The 20,737-nt window shown below is 36.6% G+C and overlaps 1 pseudogene; it reads right to left on the reverse strand.

The window, feature by feature from the left end:
- Nucleotides 1-1,926: 1,926 nt before the first annotated feature.
- Nucleotides 1,927-3,332, reverse strand: LOC119535117 (annotated as a pseudogene).
- Nucleotides 3,333-20,737: the final 17,405 nt, after the last annotated feature.

Below are 20,737 nucleotides of genomic sequence, written 5' to 3' on the forward strand. Positions count from 1 at the left end.
TACTTGTCAAACACTCAAATGATGAAAATAAAAAACATTAAAAATTGTACTTACAGGTTTGCTATAATTTCTACTCAGTAACAACTATTAATATGGAACTAAGTTTTAACTACACAAGCATAGTTGAATTTTATGATCCTTGTTTTACTCACAGAGAACCAAATTCAGAAATTGCACAGATAAATCAATATCTTTTATTCACTGTAGTATTACAATTGAATTATATACAAGATGTTCATTCACATAATTGCCCTTTTGAAGACATTTTCCATAATTTGGTCTTTAGACAGCGTTTTCAGCAATCCTTAAACAAACATAATATGTGAGATGCACATATCTTTATGAAACATTGCTATCACAAAGCTCTCAGTGTTGTTTCATTTTGAAGAAGTTAAGAAAATCTCTGTTTAGACACCTGGGTAATGCCTTACAAGTATTACCATTGTGTCCCTCCTACCTCCCTACAATCTGATTTCTATAGCACAAACACAAAGCAGGCATACAAGTGAGTGCTAAAAAGTTTGATCTTTTTAACAGGGTTTCACAAAGTTCAGATTCTAGGAGAGATCATTTCTCACAGCTAAAAATGTTTGTCTTTTCTTTTGTAAGTGTGTAGGATTCGCAGCTCTGACTTTTTCAGTTTTACAACTTCAGCAATGCTCATCATGGTTTTCTACCACCTTCAAGAGTTTTTCTCTTATAATACCAGGTAGCACTGATTTATCTTCCTCCTAGCTATTCCTGTAGATTTAGTGTTTATATCATTCAGTTTGACAATTGGTTATATGCAATTTAGTACTGTCTTAACTACACTTTTGCATTATTCCCTAATTTTTCAGTATCTAAAACGTTATTTTGTTTTCAAAATATTGTAACTTCTCGCAGGATGAAGTATGTCAAATGTTCATTTTTTATTCATAACTAAATTTGGTACACTGATGAGCATGTTCAAAGTTTAATAACTCCTTTATTAAATTGAACTGACAGTAAAGTCTATTGTGGGTAATATTTTTCTTAATGTTATCTTCAGTTAATATGGCTGGATGAATGGAGTGAACTCATTGATACTGAATTTTGTATGTATTTTCCATTAATAAAATTCAATATCCATGACAATCACTCTTGTCAGGGGTCTGAAGATTAAATGTAGGAACCAAATGCAACAGATCTATTTTATCTTATAGCACGGTGTTTTATTCATAACCATCTGTGAGGAATATATGACAGTTATACAGTTTTCATTAACTCGAATATATATAAATTTGACATCTTTGTCCTGAGTCCCCCTCTTTTACCTAAAAAAAATTCCGTTAGTGATATAAATAGAATGTCCACCAACTCACCCCAGTTTTTGTCTCTCAGACTGAAGAACTGGACATATTTGTGTGGCCTTAAGTGAAATAAAGATGGGGCTTTTTCCTCTAGTTGCATCATAGCTTTGTAGAATCTACTTATTGGATTTTGAAGTCTTTAGAGACTGTTTTAGAGTTAATAAAGAGACCCAGAGGCATTAAAACTAGTGTTGATTTTTACAAAGTCATTCAATTACAAATTTAAATACAAATGATGAGTAGGCCATTGCTTATAATTGTAAACCTCCATATTATGTTTTGTGTATTTGTTTTTATCTGAATGTAAGAGTAGTTTAATATAGCCATGCAAATAATTTAACAAGAAAAATAATTTTTGTTTCACACCTTGTTTTAGCTCTGTGCACCTTCATTTATTATGATTATTTATTTATTTATTTTGTCAGTTGGCAGAGCCAACTGAGGCTTTATTTTGGAAAAGACAAAACTGGCTTCTAGTTGGGGACATGGACAAGTGGGGGTACCCCAGTTCTCCTGTTCTCCACACCCCTCTGCACAGCTCCCTGTCCCCAGCTACATGGCAGGGAGGTGACCTGGGAGGGGCTGCAGTGGCAGTTCACTTGGGCAGGACATCGGATGACTCAGACACCAGCTTCCCATCACGGGTCTCAATCTTTGTCACAACCATGGCCTTGGTGGAGCCAGTGTGGCTCGCACCGGAGCTGAAGGAGTAGTTGTTGCCAGTGCCTGAGAGGCCCCCGAAGACGGGGCTCAGTGGACCTGAGTAGTAGCCACTGGAAGTTTGCGTATGAATCCTCTTGTTCTGCATCCCAGATTCCAGCTGGCTCTCCTTGCCCTCCAGCAGCTTGTGGTAGGTGGCGATCTCGATGTCCAGCACCAGCCTGATGTTCTTCAGCTCCTGGTGCTCGTGCAGCTGCCACGCCATGTCCTGTTTGGCCTGGTGCAGGGCGGCCTCTACCTGGGCCAACTTGGCATTGGCGTCCTTAACGGCCAGTTCCCCAGGCTGCTCAGTATCAGCGGTGGCAGCCTCCAGGAAGCCCTCTGGTCCTTCAAGCCCTTGATCTCATCCTGGAGCTGGCTGATGGTCTGGTTCATCTCAGAAATCTCCATTTTCATGGGTTGGAGGCCATCCCCATGCTTCCCGGCCAGCGTTTGCAGCAACTCATACTTTATCTGGTACATGCTCTCAGCCTCAGCCCGGCTGCAGTTGGCAATCTCCTCATACTGGGCCTTGACCTCAGCGATGATGCCTTCCAGGTCCAGGAAGCGGCTGTTGTCCATGGAGAAGACCACGGAGGTGTCAGAGATCTGGGCCTGCAGCTCAAGGATCTCCTCTTCATACAGCTGCCTGAGGAAGTTAATCTCATAAGTCAGCCCTTCCAGGCGGGACTCCAGCTCTACTTTGTTAATTCATTCTCCATCTCTGTTCACTTGTTGATCTCATCCTCATACTTATTCTTGAAGTCTTCCACCAGCCCCCCACATGTTCCCAAGCTCTGCCTCCAGCTTCAGCTTCTCCTGGCTCAGCGCCTTGTGCTGCTTCCAAAGGTTGTTGATGTAGCTCTGGAACAAGTTGTCCATTTTGCTCCCAGCAGTCTTCTGCTGCTGCAGGAGGCTCCACTTGGTCTCCAGCATCTTGTTCTGTTGCTCTAGGAACAGCACCTTGTCAATGAAGGAAGCAAACTTGTTGAGGCTCTTGATCTGCTCCTTTTCCTGCATCCGCATGGCCTGGATGTTTGGGTCCACTTCCAGCTTAAGGGGGCTCAGCAGGATCTGATTCAACGTGATGGCTGTGATGCCCCCTGCACTCCTTTTCCCTCTGTAGCCTCCCATCAGACCCATGCCATTGCCCAGGTTGCCCTGGAAGCTGCTGCCACCACTGCCCACCCGAGAGTAGGAGCTGACACAGATGCCAGGCCCACTGGTATAAGACCGGCTGCTGATGGCCCGGGAACTGGAGGAGGACAACTTGTAGGATTTCTGGGTGACCCTGATGGACATGGTGAAGGCTGAAGAAGTGGGCAGGTGAGCCAAACCAGAGATTAGAGAAGGAGCTGAGGACTGCTACTTCTGGGTTGGGATGCCTTCATTTATTACTAACCAAATATATTGAATTCCTACTATGTACCAGACTCTTTTCCAAGCTCCTGGTAAAAAAGAGATAAGGACCATCTCTGCCTTCAGGGACTTGCATTTTTCAATTCTCGAGAATCCAAAATGTTGCAGACACTTCACATATGAATAGTTTATCATAATCCATAATTCCAGGTAAATTTTGCCTCTCTGAACAATCTGGTTGCTACTCTACTAAACCATTTTTAGTCATACAGGAGAATCATTTTATGATTATGAATACACAGTGTTTTAATAGCTTAAAACACTGCTAATAATCTGTCTTTATCTCATGCCTAGAATTTGTGGGCACACAGGTAAAAACATTTGCAAGTAGTCAAGAACACTTGTATAGATGCATTACACAAGCATCTATACCTTATATAAAGTTCAAGATGTTCAAAGACAAGCTAAATATAAATACACAAACACACACAGACCACACCACACTCACAGACACACAGACACATACACATACATACAGATATACCTGTGTGTGTGTGTTGTGTCTGTGTGTATCCTACAAATTGATTGTATAGGTGCAGAAATTAGAGACTAAATGATTACATATTTCCCTGGGGTATATTCCATTTATTACCAGCCTGAATGCTGGCTTAAGGTGGAGTGTTTCAAGAGAGTTGCAATTTCATTCCAGATATGTGCCAGATGCAATGGAAAAAGATGGATTTAAGACAAATATTTCAAGAAAGTTGTCAGCTTTTCTTACTTTTTACTGAGCAGCCTCAGGGGAAATGAGAAATTGCCAACTAGGATGGGGTTGTGTGACTCAGCACAAGGGAAAACAAAGATTCTGCTAATACCATAACACTAATGAGAACATAGAGTGTTTAGTTACCAGAGTGGCAGTGTATTTGGGGGGGAGATTATTTTTGCATTTAAATTTTTTAATTAGCTACAGTGTTCAGTTGCATTTTATAAAAATCATACAAAAGATAGAATAATTAAACTAACAAAAACAAAATTTAAAGGCATTTGGAGGCAAGGTGATAATCCATTAAGGGAAGTACTTTAATATTCTCTAGGCTCTGTAGAAACAATGGATAAAAGATCAACTAGTAAATAAATGCATCAGTCAATATTCGAGTTTATTTTACATTGTCTTAGGATCAATTGATATTCTTTTGTTTTTAACATCCATAATATTTGGTGTCAACACAAAATTGGACATGTCTTTGTTAATGCAGTAATTTTTATAGGCAGAGCCTATTTGTAATTTGAAAACAGCAACAACAAACATTGCTTAGGTTTTGAGTATTAGCCTGAGAAGAATGCTCAGTATAAAATTTCTAGATGGTAGACTAGCCACAGGAATCTGTTTTGAGCTCTAGAAGAATGAGGGAATGGAAAGAGTTTAGGGTTTATCATCAGAATTCCAGGTCTCAAGGCCACTCATACCAAACCTACTAGTTGTACAAAGTTGTTCAATGCTATTTCACAATTTATTAACCAGGAATCATATCTACCTTGGAATATTGCCTTTTTTTAAGTCAATTTTAACTGAAATTTAACTTGTGTGTATATGTATGTATATGTTTCATAAAGCTTGAGATATTTACAAATTGACTCTCTTGAAAACCAGTGCCCAACTCAAGCTACAGAGTAAAATCCTACTTAATGGATTTTTCTGTCTCTAGCTCCTCACAAGTTTATCTACTACTATTTTTACCTTTTTTTTTTTAATTGATGCGTAATTTACTAATAAAGCTAATCATTTTAAAACATACAATTCAGGGGCAATTAGCACATTAACAATGTTTTGTGACCACCATTTTTATCAAGTGCCAAAACATTTTCATCTTCTGAAAAGAAAAACTCCATACCTTTTAACCAGTCACTCCTCGTTAACTCCTCCCCTTTTCTAAGCCCCTGAAAACCAAGTTCTGCTTTCTGTCTATGGATTTACCTATTTCGATACTTCACATAAATGGAATCGTATAATATGTAACCTTTCATGTCTGGTTTCTTTCACTTTCTTTAATGTTTTCAAGGTTCATCCATGCTATAGCATGTATTAGTACTCCATTCTTCTTCATGACTGAATAATATTCCGTTGTATGTTTATACCACATTTTGTTTATCCATTCATCTGTTGTGGGACATTTGAGTTGTTTCTACCTTTTGACTACTGTGAATATTGCTGCTATGGACATTCATATACAAGTATTTAAGTACCTGTTTTCAATTTCTTTGTGTATATACCTAGCAGTAGAATTGTTGGGTCATGTGATAATTACATGTTTAACTTTTTGAGGCATAGCCAAACTTTTTTCCTACTAGCAATCTATGAGGGTTTCAGTTTCTCCATATCCTTGAAAACACTTGTTATTTTTCTATTTTTTATTATACCCAATCCAATGGAAGCAAAGTCATATGTCATTATGGATTTGACTTAACATTTCCTAATGATTAATGATGTTGAGTATCTTTTCATCTGCTTATTTGTCATTTGTATATCTTATTTAGAGAAATGTCTTTTCAAATTCTTGGCCGATTTTCTAAATAGGATAGTTCACTGAATGGTCTTAGCACCCTTGTTGAAAGTCATAGATGTATGAAATTTTTTCTGGATTTTCAATTCTGGTCCATTGATTTATGTAACTATCCTTATGCCAGTATCGCACTGTATTGATTACTGTAGCTTCATGGCAAATTTTGAAATTGAAACATGTAATTCCTCCAACTTTGTTAACTTTTTTTCAATATTGTTTTGGCTATACAGGGCATCTTGGGATTCATATGAATTTGTGAATTAGATTTTCCATTTCAGCAAAAGAGGTTGTTGGAATTTTGATAAGGATTGCACTGAATCTGTAGATCATTTCAAGTATTATTGTCATCTGAACAATATTATTCCAATCCATGAACATAGGATGTCCATTTATTTAGGTCATATATAATTTTTCTCAGCATGTTTTCTAGTGTTTACTATACAAGTCTTTCACCTCTGTAGCTAAATTTATTCTTAATTATTTTATTTTTATAGCTACTGTAGCAGTTTGGATGTATTATGTCCCCCAAAATGCCACTATCTTTGATACAATCTTGTGGGGGCAGACATATTCATGTTGATTTGATTGGAATTCTTTGATTGGGTGTTTCCATGGAGATGTGACCCAATCAACTGTGAGTGAAATGTTTGATTGAATAATTTCCATGAAAGTGTTACCCCACCCATTCAGGGTGTGTGTTAATTGGATCATTGGAGTTATATAAAGGAGATCACAGACAAGGACCTTAGATCAGCTAAAAGTGACATTTTGAGGAGGAGCTGCAGATAAGTGAGGACAAAATTCCCCAAGAGCAACATTTTGGAGAACACCATTTTGAAACACAACCTGGGAGCAAGCAGACACTAGCCATGTGCCTTCCCAACTAACAGAGGTTTTCCAGACACTAATGGCCTTTCTCCAGTGAAGGTATACTCATGTTTATGCCTTTGTTTGGACACTTTTATGGTCTTAGGACTATAACTTTGTAACCAAATTAACTCACTTTATAAAAGCCAATCCATTTCTGGTATTTTGCATAATGGCAGCATTAGCAAACTGAACACTCCAGAAATTATAAAAGACAAAGAAACAGTTTCTCCCCTAGAAAAAGCCAGCCCTACCAACACTTTGACTTTAGCCCAATGTTAAGTAATATAAAATGGCCCCTGCATTGGGCATTGCCATGAATGACCCCTGTCTGAGAGTGGCCCTTCTATGAGAAAGGATTTTCCAGAAGACAAATTCAATTGACCTGCAGGGGTTTTCCAAGAAAATTGAACAATGGAACAAATGCATCCTACAGAATTTCAGTTAAGCAACACCTGGGAATAAGCTAGTTTCAGTTCAGTAGAGGAGCTTATCAGAATGGACAAGCATACCATATTAATAATGTTTATCTGCTCACCACTTTGTAAGACCTCCCTCCCCCATATAATAAGAAACTTTGATATTAGCTAGTCATTGTAAGACTTTTGTTGGAAATTCCTTTTATAAGCAGCTCTGACCAGATGGTTATTGAGACTCTCATTCTAACTCTTCCAGTTTGAGATCTCCCTGCTTGAGCAGTTTCTCCTTCAGTAAACCTACAACTTTGATTTTGCTGGTGGCTTTTTCTTTTGACACCAGTGAAACTAATTTCAGACTTCTGACCTCAAGAGTTGTAAATTTCCATTGGTTAAGTCTTCAAGTTTGTGGTAATTTGTTACAGCAGTCATAGGAATACAGGGTCAATTCATTTTTATCCCATATCTATATACAAATGGCCTAGAATTAGTTATTGAAAAAACATATTTTATCCCTTGTATTGCAGTGTTTTCTTGTCATAAATTAGGTGACCTTAAATATGTTGATCTGTTTTGGTCCTCTGTTCCCCTGGTAAATTTCTTTATCCTTGCATCACTGTAACATTATCTTAATTTCTATAGGTAAACAACAAATCATGATATATGGTGGAGTGAGTCTGTCACCTTTGCTTAATTTCTTAAAATTGCCTTAGCTATTCCTAGTCCTTTGAATTTCCATAAAAATTTTTAAATCAGATTTTCAATTTGCATAGAACATTTACTGGATTTTCATTGAGATGCCTTTAAATTTATAGATCAAATAGAGAAGAACTGACACAAAATTGAGCTATTCGATTTCTGAAAATGATAAGTCCCTCAATTTATTGAGAAATTATTTCATTTGCCTCAACAACATTTTGTTATTTTCTGGATAGAGGTCTGGCACATCTTTCTTTTTTAGATTTATTCCTAGATATTTGATGTTTTTAAACCTATTATACTGGGAACTTTTTAAATTTACTTTTCTGTTTTTTGCTTGCATAGAGATTAAAATTAACTTTTGTTGGTATGTATATTATTTGTATCTAATAGCATGGATAAATTCACTTATTAATTCTAATAGATTATTGGGTCTTTTTGGATTCTCTATGTACATAATTTTTTAATTTGGAAAGAACAGTGTGCTGGTTTGAAGCTGTTATGTGCCCCATAAAAGTCCATGTTCTTTTAATCCATTCCTTTGGAGGCAGACCTATTGTTGGGTGGGACCTTCTGATTAGATTGTTTCCATGGAAATGTGACCCTCCTCTCCCACCCCCCATTCAAGTTGAGTCTTAATCCTTTACTGGAGTCTTCAAGAGAGCTCAGAGAAGCTAAGAGAGAAAGAAAACACCCTGGGGGAGCAACAATGACCCACAAAAACTGAGAAAACCAATTTGAAACCAGAGGCCAGGAGACATCACCATGTGCTTTCCCATGTGATAGAGGAACCCCAGTTGTTACTGGCCTTTCTTCAGAGAAGGTATCATCCTGTTGATGCCTTAATTGGGACATTTTCATGGCCTCAGAACTGTAACTTGTAACTTAATAAATCCCTATTGTTAAAAGTCAGTGCATTTCTGATATATTGCATTCTGGCAGCTTTAGCAAACCAAAGCAAACCATTTAATTTGCTTCCTTTTCAGTGTCTTTCATTTGTTTTTCTTAACTTATTGCATTTTTTATGATATCCAGTACAATATTGAATAGAAATGATTATGGTGGGCATCCTCATATCATTTTCAATTAACAGAGAAAAATGTTTCAATGTTTTGTCAAGTATAATGTTTGCTATATTTTATTTGTTTGTCTTATAGATAATCCTTTTAAGAAGAAGTGATTTCCCTTCTATTTCTAATTGGCCAAGAGTAACTTATCATGAATTACATATTGAATATATTTGAAAAAAATTCTCTGCATAATTGCTGAGGTGTTTTTGTTTTAAATGGAAACTTCAAACCTCTACTTTTAGTTTTCTAGGAGTTATTCAGCAAGAATGGATGTTGAATAAATTTAAACCCCACTTTTCTGCCTCTTTCATGATGATATAATGGTTTTAACTACAGGTTTTTAAATTTTTCCAATTTGTTCTATCTGTTCTTTTTCCTTATTTTCTTGTTTCTTGACTTTCATTGGCTAAATTAAGAATTATTTTTATTTTATTTTATCAATTTTTGTAGTATAACAATTTTAGTATTCCTTTTAAGTGGTTACAGTTTTCATCCTTATTACAATCTATCTTAAATAATATTCTGTGATGTCAAAGAAACTCAAAAACAGCATAACAATATAATATTATTTAATATCATTTACTTGTGGTTGTTACATATTTACTTACACACGTTAGAAAACCCAAGAATATATTACTATTGTTTGTAAGAGTTAATAGTATTTACTTCAAAATTTTTAAAAATCTCTTTTATTTCGGGGGGAGGATAGAAAGTTTTAGAGTCTTCCCCTTGGCTTTTCCTGAAATAATACCTCTAATTCAACAGGCCAGAAATCTATGGGAACGTTACTAAATTCATCGAGTATGTCATTTTCAGCTATACATTTAGGGATTAGGAAAATGACCACTGGGCAAATCCATGAAACTAGCGGACCCTATGAAAGCCAGAATTTTGCAGGACTCCATTTATTTCCCAGGTCCTAGGTACTTTTACTATGAGAAAGTTGCCTGTGATGACAAATCACATCTCCATTTGTCAACTCAGACATTCTATCCAATAGTCCTTGTAATATCTAGTGCACAGCCACTTGAGTAAATGGCCATAGTTGCCTTTGATAAAGGTCCAAAGTCCATCCTCTTGAGATCTTGAACATATCTTCCTTCAACAGCCTAGATCTCAAAACTGGCCAGCTCTGTGACCTAGGAAACCTTCTACCTTTGGCTTCTCAGTTGTTTCCTTTATAGCACAACCCTTGTTGTCTGTGCATACATTTTGTTCCTAGTGGTCCCATGCTCTATTAGTCACCTCAACAATTCTCTGTGTGTCAAGCACCCATGGCTGCTCCTCCGACTACCCAGCCTAAGATGATATATACTTCAAAAACAAATGTATAAAATGACTTAGTCAGTTGGCAATAGCAAGACTTGTCATTGATCATCCCAGAACTGGCACAATGAGCACATGTGGCACAGTGGCAAAGTGGGAAGCTCTGAATGAGCCCAACAATATAGAATCCCTCCTAACAAGGCTGGCATGGCTGTTGCTGACTCTGAATATCCAATATAACAGCAACAAAAATCCAAGCTTAGTTCCTGATGTGTCACTCTTCCTCAAGGACACCAACAGGCCACATGGTGGCAAGGTGTCTGTACTGAAACCCTCCTATTGTGGAAGATCTAGAGTTTCATTTCAATAGGAATAGACCCTATTCCTAGTATGAGTTTGACATATGTGTTTGTAGAGCTTGAGCTAGAACCACTTTATGGGGCTTATTCATTTGCTAAAACTACCAGAATGCAATATACCAGAAATGAATTGGCTCTTTTAATGGGGATTTTTAGGTTGCAAATTTACAGTTCTAAGTCCATGAAATGTCCAAATTAAGGCATTAAGAGGTAGACGAGGAAAGGCTGATGGCGTCTGGGGTTCCTCTGTCACATTGGAAGGCACATGACTGGCTCTGCTGAACCTTCTCTCCTAGGTTTAGTTTCTGGTTTCAGTGGCTTTCTCCAGAATGTCTCCAGGCTTCTGTCTCAGCTCCTGTGGGTTCTTGCTTGTTTCTCCCAGGCCAAACTCTGGATAACAGATCTTAGCTTCTCTCCAAAATGTCTCTCTCAGCTTCTCCAAGTGTCTGGGTCTGTGTCGGCTCTGAGCCCTCTCTCTCCCTAAGTTCTTTTAAGGATTCCAGTAAACTAATTAAGACCTACCTTGAATGGGTGAGGTCACATCTCCATGGAAATAATCTAATCAAAAGTTCCCACCCACAATAGGTCTGCCCCCACAAGATTGGATTAAAAAACATGGCTTTTATGGGGTACATAACAGATTCACATCAGCACAAGGGGTAACTGAACTACAGACATTGGGTCTCATGTAGCATCTGACCAGACTGCCCAACTGACAGTGAAGATGTGGGCATGGATCATGAACATGGGATTTCTTTGTAATATCACACATCCCACTATCAAGAATCTGTAGTCTGATAAAGCACTGGAATAATCTGATGAAGGCACAGTTGAAGCATCAGTCAAGAGGTCATTATGTACCACCATCTATGTGGCATTCTGTCCCCAGGGGGAAGTACACATGGGTATAAGAACCAAGTTGTGGAAGCAGGAGTGGAACCATTCACTTGCAATTTCCCAATGTGGGACACTGTGCTTCCCATCTCCACAATTACGGGTTATACACCATTAGATATCCTAGTTCCCAAAGGGAGTAAACTCTTAGGGAATAAAGAAAGTGTTCCATTGAACTGCAAGCTTTGGCTGCTGCAGCAAACAAGAAAGTCACCATCATGTAAGGAATAATAAACCCTGATCAGCAAGAGGAGAAAGGGCTAATTATACAAAGTGGGGCAGAGAGGAAACCAAATGGCTTCTCTTGGTACATTTTGGCATGATTGTGACTGTAAGAGGACAAGTGCAGGTAATTCAGTTTGATCCAGTCTGAAAACAGTATGGTTAACTGGGTCACAAACACCTCAGTAATGATGATTGATCACACAGCCAGGTAAGCACCTGATACAAGCAGAGGTAATAGAGAAAGTTGAGAGGATTTAAGAATGGATAGTGGGGGAGGGAGACTGGGAGAGGGAGACTGTTGTGGTCCTGAGGCCAATCATAGGGATGGGGGATTAGTTTGCCTCACTAACCTCTTCTGCTCGTCCTTGAGCAACCCTGGAAAAGTTGCTCCCAAACATTAATAGATGAGTAGAGCTACACAGTGAAAAGGGTGGAATGTGGCAGCCATAGAGGTGTGCCACTCAGCTCTTCCTTCAATAAAATGTATGCATTTAGCTAAAAGTCTTCAGCTGCATTGCTTTCAGGACCTACTGCAGCATTTGAACTCAGGTCACATTCTTCTCAGAAAGTCCCAAGCCAATGACCAAATACAGTAGGAGTTCTAGGGCCTTGCCAATTCTGCACCATGTGGAACTCTTCTATGTGCAGTCTCAGTGTAGATGCTCCCAGGTAGACTGGTTGAGACATTCTCAGATTTGCACTATAGTCTGTGGCTCTTTATACCCAATTTTCCTTTTATTTCCTTTTCATTTTCACAGGTATCAAAACTTCATTATGATCTGAAGCATTTCCCTGTCTGCTACAGCAATTTGTACCTTTTCTCTTTTACAGGTCTTACTCTAATAAATCTTTTGATCTTCTAAGTATTTTGGCATCTTCTTCCTAGAAGATCCAACCAACAAAAAAAAAGGTAATCAAAAATAGTTTGTGACTGCTGCTCTGAGCATAAGTCAAATCATCAGAGCTATCCCTAAAAGTATGTAAAAAAAGGTCACGATATAGAGCCATACAATTTTACCTGTTGGAGTCACTAACACTAGTGATGCAGAACAAATTAGAGAATTAGAGGCAAACTGTAGAAAAGAGAGATTACTCACCTCTTTCTACGAACACAAACAACAGCAACACAACTCCAGAACCTCAGGCCTATACAATTAGCTTGTAAATTCTTATCACCATTACTAAGTCAATTGTCTCCTCCCTCACAAGTTCTCATTGCCTCACCACAAGCTTGTTTGCTTTGTATTTAGAACATGTTCTTACTTGAAGGCTGACCTCATTATTTATGATTTCTTAAATCTCATTTTCCCAGAGAGTTTATTTACCCTGTCCAACTGAGTTTACTCCCACATAGCTTCCTTTCTCTACCGTCTGGGCAGACTTGATTGGCAAGAAGAGATGGGGTGGGCATGCAGAAGAGTCATTTTGGAGGCAAATCCAAACCTTTCTAGGAGTGGGTAGAGGTTGCTTGACTTATAGGTATAGGAGAAAACATTCCCTATCATGCATAGCTGAAGTATAACTATACAGGATCTTTTTGTCCAGAAGACAAATTGAGCAATGACTGAGTTAATCTGTGAAAATCTGCCACCATCTCCCAATTCAACCATCTCTGATTAGAGAGTTATAACCAATAAAGTATTCTCTTCACTCAAAGTAGCTCTAACCTTCCCTGGCCTTTTGAAATTCATCTTTTTAATTTAAGAAATAATACATTTTCATGCAAATTATGTCACAGAATTATAACTTAGAAAGTGGAAATCCTTCATGATCCCTATATGAGAAATAACTACTGATAGCAATGAACTGTGTTTCATTCAAGAGTTTTCTTTGCATAGGTATATAATCTGTATTAATTCCTAATTTTTATATGGAAATGGGGTCATAAATATGCTTATTGCTTCACAATACTTAACTGAAATATATAAGACATTTTGGTTCCTGTCAGGAAATAAAGATTTTCTTCATTCTTTTAAAGGCTTTATAACATTTCTTCACATATAATGTAATTCATTAATCCAATGCACCATGATGGATGCTTGACTTTTTATTTTTCCAGTTTTCTTACAAACATTGCTGAAATCAATAGTCTTAAAATGTATGGAAGCCGTCACAACTGTGTGGTTCATACTAACTTCACGGTTTTGTCATTTCTTTTCTTTGTTGTCCTAATTTCATTGCTCTAACTGAAGGAATGTTTACCCATTACCTTCAAAGACCTCTATTATAATTCTCATAATAAACCAAAGAACAGAAAAATAGTGACTAAAATCAAGCCTGTACTAGATGCCAGATCTCCCAATTCTGTAGTCCAGAGTTGATCCTTAAATCTCCTAACACTTAATTTTGTATGCTTTAAGCACATAATTATCTTACTGATGATGATGTTGACTACAAAAATTATTGATTGAATAACTAATATATTGGTGCCATGTATTGGTTAAATGTTTACACTCTTCCTTACAACAAATCTGTGAAAGATCTATTAATAACTCTGTTTTACAGATTAAGAACCTGAAAATATCAGACTAAGTTGTTCAAGATCGAATAACCAAGAAGTGGTAAGATTATGATTCAAGCCTTATATAAAAAGCATAACTTTAGGCATTATCTTTACTGTAAGGCTCCACGACACCATCCCATAGTATTCTTTATTCAGTCTTCACTTAAGTTGACTCTATTTTAAGTCGAGCTTTCAGTAATCATTTCCCAGAATGTTGATTGAGACCAAATTATATTACTTTGGTTACAGACTTTGACAAGCATGTACATACATACATACGTACATATATATGTAAACAAACATTCATAATTCAAAACTACCTCAGTCATAAAAGAGCAAGGTTAAAGATGATAAGCGGTCAGAAGAAAGATCATAGTCTACTGAACCTAGAAGAGTGCACTTAATAGATATTCAGTACATTTGTAAATAAATCTTGAAGGGCTCGGTAAGGATTTATAAAAGAGCATGGTGCTAACACAGTTTTGGTATGCTGCAGTAACAGCTAGTAACCTAAGAATGGGAATGCAGTGTAGATAGTGGGCCTTAGGGTGAGTTATGCTGAATGGTAGATTATCAAGTGGACCTAAAGATCTAGAATTATGAAGTAAAGCACACATGCAACCAGTATTTTTAGAAATGTAAGACCTTAAAGATCTCAAGGCCCCAAACAAAAGGTGAATTCCAAAGATATACAAGATACTGGAATGCTAATATTAAGTTTTAATAAAGTCATCAGAACTTAGGAAGTTTAGGAAATAATACAAATCTCATTAAAATTCTGTCAGCCTGGGCAGGGTAGAAACTGATGCTAGAACAAGAGTTATTTACTGAAAGAATAGGGAAAACTAAGAGACTAAAGATCCAGTTGAAAGCAAAGAAGGTTGGTAAGAAATTCCTGGTTTCTTTTTTTTTTCCCTAGTTTCTTTTGAAGACAGAGATTCTCAGATTATTTTGTTCATCATTTCTTTCATCCAATCAATGCACATTGCTAGGCTACTTTAGGGCATAAAATAGTGAACTTACATAAAAAATGCAGAGTTAAAAAAAAAATCCCAAAAGAAATAAATAAGAGTGTGATATGCCCTATGATTTGGTAAATGTGGGGATTCGGTTAGTATGGGAATTCTGTAAGTGTGGGGATTCCCTCAGCACATAGCAGCAGGACCAATCTTTGTCCAGTTGGGAAAGCCAGTTTTCACAGGTATTGATATTTCAGATGACACTCAAAATATAAATATAATATAGCCTAGGAAAGGGGGGCAGTAAGAAAAAAGGAGTTAGAAGTTAGTATAACTTTGGAGGCAAAGCATGAGTTTTGGGGCAATTCTGAGTGCTCTATGCAGCAGATCCCAAATGCAGCTGATTCTGAAAATGACCTGGGAAATACTTAGACAAAAAAGACTCAAGAATTTCTAATTTTTGATATTCAAGAGTGATGTCTTAGAAAATACACCTTTAAGAAATTTCTCAGGTTTTCAGATGCAATTAGTCTCCCAGTGAGTATGTAGGGCCACACTTTGGAAGTTAGTAATTCAGGAAGTAGCAATTTAGGCTTATCAGTTCACTATGCATAAACTGATCAAGACTAGACAGGCGGGAGGGTATATAAAGCAAAATAGTCTAGAATTTTGAGCAAAAAATCATAGAAAGGTGAGCAGAGCAGGAGTAAGGAGGAAAGGCCTGAGTAAAATCCCAGTATTGACTCTCAAGCTCAGCATTTTTAAAATAGTTCCTAGTGGTCTCAAGAGAGTATGTCTGGGTATAGCTGGAAATAAAAATAGATTTTTGGGAAAAGGTATTCAACATGTGTGTGTCTGTGTTTAAGTGAATTGAAGTGGAGACTATTTCATATTAGCAGAGGCACCTATGAATAAAATGGAAAAAAAATTATAATGGACAAGGATAGAGTGGAATTATGGAATGAGGAGCTGAAATGGATAGACATGCTATTGTTTGTGGAGATCATGATGATAGGGAGGCAAGTGTAGCTAACACAGATGAATGAAGCAAAAGTCTGTTTGGATTAAGTAATAAGGTTCAGAGGAAATGACTTGATTGAAACATGTTGCAATTGGAAAGCTGGTGTGTGTTTAGAATAGTTTTAGCAATTTCACATATGATGGAATTAACCTCATAATGTGACTCTGCAGATATATTTCATTTCAAAGTCTTATAATATGTACACCAAAGAATTCTTCCTCAAAACAAGTTCAAGGTGAAAACTTTCTTGTTAGTCTTCAGCTGCAAGAATAATTTTTTTTTTCTTTATCTAAAAGCAAAGATATGGCCTTGATGCTTTCTTTTTATTATCACCATTTGTAATATAGGTGCAAGGTAGACTAAATGGGGCCACTTAAATTGTATGTTCACCTCACACTGCCACCTCTTTTTGGTGGAATCATAAATGGTTTATTTAAGCAGAATTGCTGTTGTTAAGCCATTCTTGCATTGCCAAATTCCTTCGCCCCATTAGGTTTTTGACAAATCTTTTTCTTAAAAAAGTAAAGCTATTTGGCAGTTCTTCTCAGAGACCATGTCTTTATAGGTGATGTGAACGTAGGAACTAAACAGATCCACTGAATATAATAAGCCACGGCAATATACCAGGGCCTGATCCATGCAAAATTGAGCAAGAAATCTGTCTTCTGAGCCCACTCTTTCAGGGCTAGGCCCCCTTCCTTTCTAATTAAACCTGATTTCATCTGTGCCCCCAGACAATCCAGGGTCATGCTATTAGTAATGGAATGATAGTGTTAAAACTTTCATGACAACTATTTGTGTTTTATCTGAACCCAGACAGAGAGTACATTTTAACCTACTGGAAAGTGACTGTTAGTAGTAGGGATTTTCCTGAATATAATTTTGCGTAACATACTCCCCACCCCCAGTTTGGTGTATTTTACCTCAATTACTTAGCTTCTTCTATTAGAAACCAAAGATATTCAATATATGTCTTTTGCTGGACCATATGTGAGTGATTGGCTAAGGAAATCTAGGACTCAGTTCCTCCAGGAACACGGGCATATGCCGTCTTTGGGGCTTCTGCATTTGCTGTTACTTCAGCATTTAGACATCCTTATATTTCTGTCTTTCAAGTCTGGACTCAAATGTTACCTCCTCAGCAAACTTCCCAGGATGCCTTATATAAAATTTTAATATGTGTATCATCCCCCAGAACTTTTTAACCCCAGCTTCCTATTTTTTACTTCATACTTATCACTAGCATACAGTACATTTTATGTATTGTTTATTGTCTGTTTCCCACATTACAATGTGAGCCTCTTGAGAGTAACATTCTTCATCTGTTTTCTTATTGTTAGCGCCTATAAGAGGGATTGTAATCAGTTGATGCTCAATAGTATTTATTGAATTAATAAGTCATTTGCCAAATATTATAGATTGTTATGAATTTGCAAAAGAACAACAGCAACAACAAAAATAAAGCACAGAGAGGCACTGTGTATTCTTCACCAAGTTTCCCTCAAGGGTTTCATCTTACACAGCAATAGTACATTATAAAAACCAGAAATGGATATTGGTATAACGTATATTTATACATCTATGTCATTTTATCACATCTGTAGATTCATGTAACTACCACTACAATCAAGATACTGAACAATTTTATCACCCCAAAGATCTCTCTCAAACGTAACCTTTATAGTTACTCCCACCCTCTTGTTCATACCATCCCTAAACCCCAACAGCAACCACTGTTATCCATTTTTATAATTTTGACATTTTAAGAGTATTATATAAATGGAATCATGCAATAGGTGTTCTCTTAAGATCAGCTTTTCTTTCATTCAATATAATGCATGAATCAATAGCCCATTCCTTTTCATTGCTAAGTAGTATTCTATGTATTCTATGGATACAGCACAGTTTGTTTAACCATTCATCAATTAAAGGAAAGTCTATATCCAGTTGTTGGCTATTACAAATAAAGCTGCTGTGAACATTCACATAAAGGTTGTATGAACATATGTTTTCATTTCTCTGGGATAAATGTCTAGTAGTACAATTGTTGGGTTTTATGGTAAATATATGTGTAGTGTTTTAAGAAAATGCCAAACGATTTTTCAGAGTGACTGTGAAATTTTATATTTCTACCAGGAATGTATGAAAGATTGAGTTTCTTCACATGCATGTCAGCACTGGGTAAAGTCACTATATTTTATTTTAGCTGTTAGAATAGGCACGCAGCCATATTTCATTGTACTTTTAGTTTGCATTCCCCTAATGACTAGTGATAATGAACATCTGTTCATGTGTTTATTTGCCATTTATATATCCTCTTCAGTGAAATGGCCCTTCATGACTTTTGCTTATTTTATAATTTGATTTTTTTGTTTTACTCTTGAGTTTTAAGGGTTCTTTATATATTCTTGATATAAATCCTTTGTCAGATATATGGATCACAAATATTTTCTCCTGGTCTGTAGTTTGTCTTTTCATTCTCTTAATGTGGTCTTTCACAGACAAAAGACTTTCACTTTGAAGTCCAATATATATATATATATATATATATATATATATATATATTTTTTTTTTTTTTTTCTTTCCTAGGCTGTGTTTGGATGTCATGTCTAAGAATTCTTCACCAAGTCGTATGTCCTGTAGACATTCTCCTATATTTTGTTCTAAAAGTCTTATATTTTACATTTAAATCTATGATTCATTTTGAATCATCTTACAAGGTGTGAGGATTAGAAAAATGTTAATTTTTCTATCTATAAATATCCAATCACCTCCGTATCATTTGTTGAAAACATTTTGGTCCTCCTTTGAATTGCTTTTACAACTTATCAAAAATCATTTGGCTGTTTATATCGGTCTATTCTTTGTTCTCTGATCTATTTTATTGATCTATGTGTCTGTTTCTCCGCTAATACTACACAGCCTTGATTACCATGAATAATAAGCCTTGAAATTGGGTGTACTGATTCTTCTCATTTTATTCTTCTTTTTCAAACTTGTTTTAGCTATTCTAGTTCCTTTGCCTTTCCATATACCCTTTAGAATAATCTTGTTTATGACTATAAAAATCTTGCTGGGATTTTCATAGGACTTGCTTTAAACCTGTATATCAATTTGTGGAAAAGTAACATCTTTACTATGTTGATTTTTCAAATTCATTAACATGATACATCATTATTATTTAGGTCTTCTTTGATTTCTTTCATGAGCACTCTATGCTTTTCAGTATGCAAATCTTGTGCATGTTTTTTTTTTCTTTTTAGATTAACAACCATTTCATTTTTTGAGAGATTATAAATGTTATTTTGCTAGTATTTAGAAATATAATTTTTTTTGTTGTTTATCTTACGTCTTGTGATCTTGTTTAAATCGCTTATTAGTTTTAGAAGTTTTTTCTTTTTTTTATATTCCTTGGGATTTTCTACATAGACAATCATGTCAACTGCAAATAGGGACAGTTTCGTTTCTCCCTTTCTGATCAGTATGCCTTTCAGTTCCTTCTCTTGCTTCCTTGCACTAGATCTTAGTCTCTGTCCTTTAAGTATGCTGTTGACTGCAAGTTTATTGTAGATATGCTTTATCAAGTTGAGAAAATCCTTACTATTCTTATTTTTCCCCTGATAGTTGTTATCATGAATAGGTGTTAATTTTGTAAATGCTTTTTTCTGCATCAGTTACCTTGATCATGCGAAGTTTTTTCTTCTTTAGCCTGATAATATGGTGGATTACAATGACTGTCTCCATTCTGCTTTTAAGCTCCTTCAATGAGTTTTTTATTTCTGTTATTTTTCAGTATGAAAATTCCCAGTTGAATCTTCTTTATATCTTCTGTTTCTCTGCTAAGGCTTTTTATTTCTTTCCTGAGATGTTCTATTTTTTTCATTTGTTACATGCATGTTTATAGTTGCTCATTGAAATGGTTTTAGATAGCTGCTTTGAATTCTTTGTCAGATAATTCTAACATCTCTCCCATCTTAGTGTTGGCATTTCTTGATTGTCTTTTTTCATTCAGTTTGATATCTTTCTGATTCTTATTATATGAGTGTTTTTGAATGACACATGGACATTTTTTTAGTATTATCATGAACATCTAGATCTTATCTAAATCTTCTCTTTTAGCAGGACTCCTTTCTCACCATGCATACAGGAAAAGGAGGAAACTGTTTCATTACTGCTGGGGGTGGGGATTTGAAGTCCAAAGGGGAGGGCGGCTCTCATTACTGCAGACAGTAGAGAGAGTTCAAACCTCCCTCTGGCCTCTCTTTAGACTACCCTGGCTGTGAAAGCAAGAGGTCCTTTGTTACTGCTCCTGACTTCGCTTCCACTGGCAGTGCACGAATGAGGCTGTGACCCCTGGAAGGGGTGAGAGTCTCAACTTTTCACTCAGGCTCTTCTGCCACCACCCCATCTGGGAAGAAGGACACCTCATTACTGCTGGGTGGGGCATAGAATCCAGGTTGCCTCTGTGGGTCTAGTGACTCCATGGGGGTTGCTTTTTGTCTGTG

Source organism: Choloepus didactylus, chromosome 5 (assembly GCF_015220235.1).
Source record: "Choloepus didactylus isolate mChoDid1 chromosome 5, mChoDid1.pri, whole genome shotgun sequence".
Classification (NCBI taxonomy): Eukaryota; Metazoa; Chordata; class Mammalia; order Pilosa; family Megalonychidae; genus Choloepus; species Choloepus didactylus.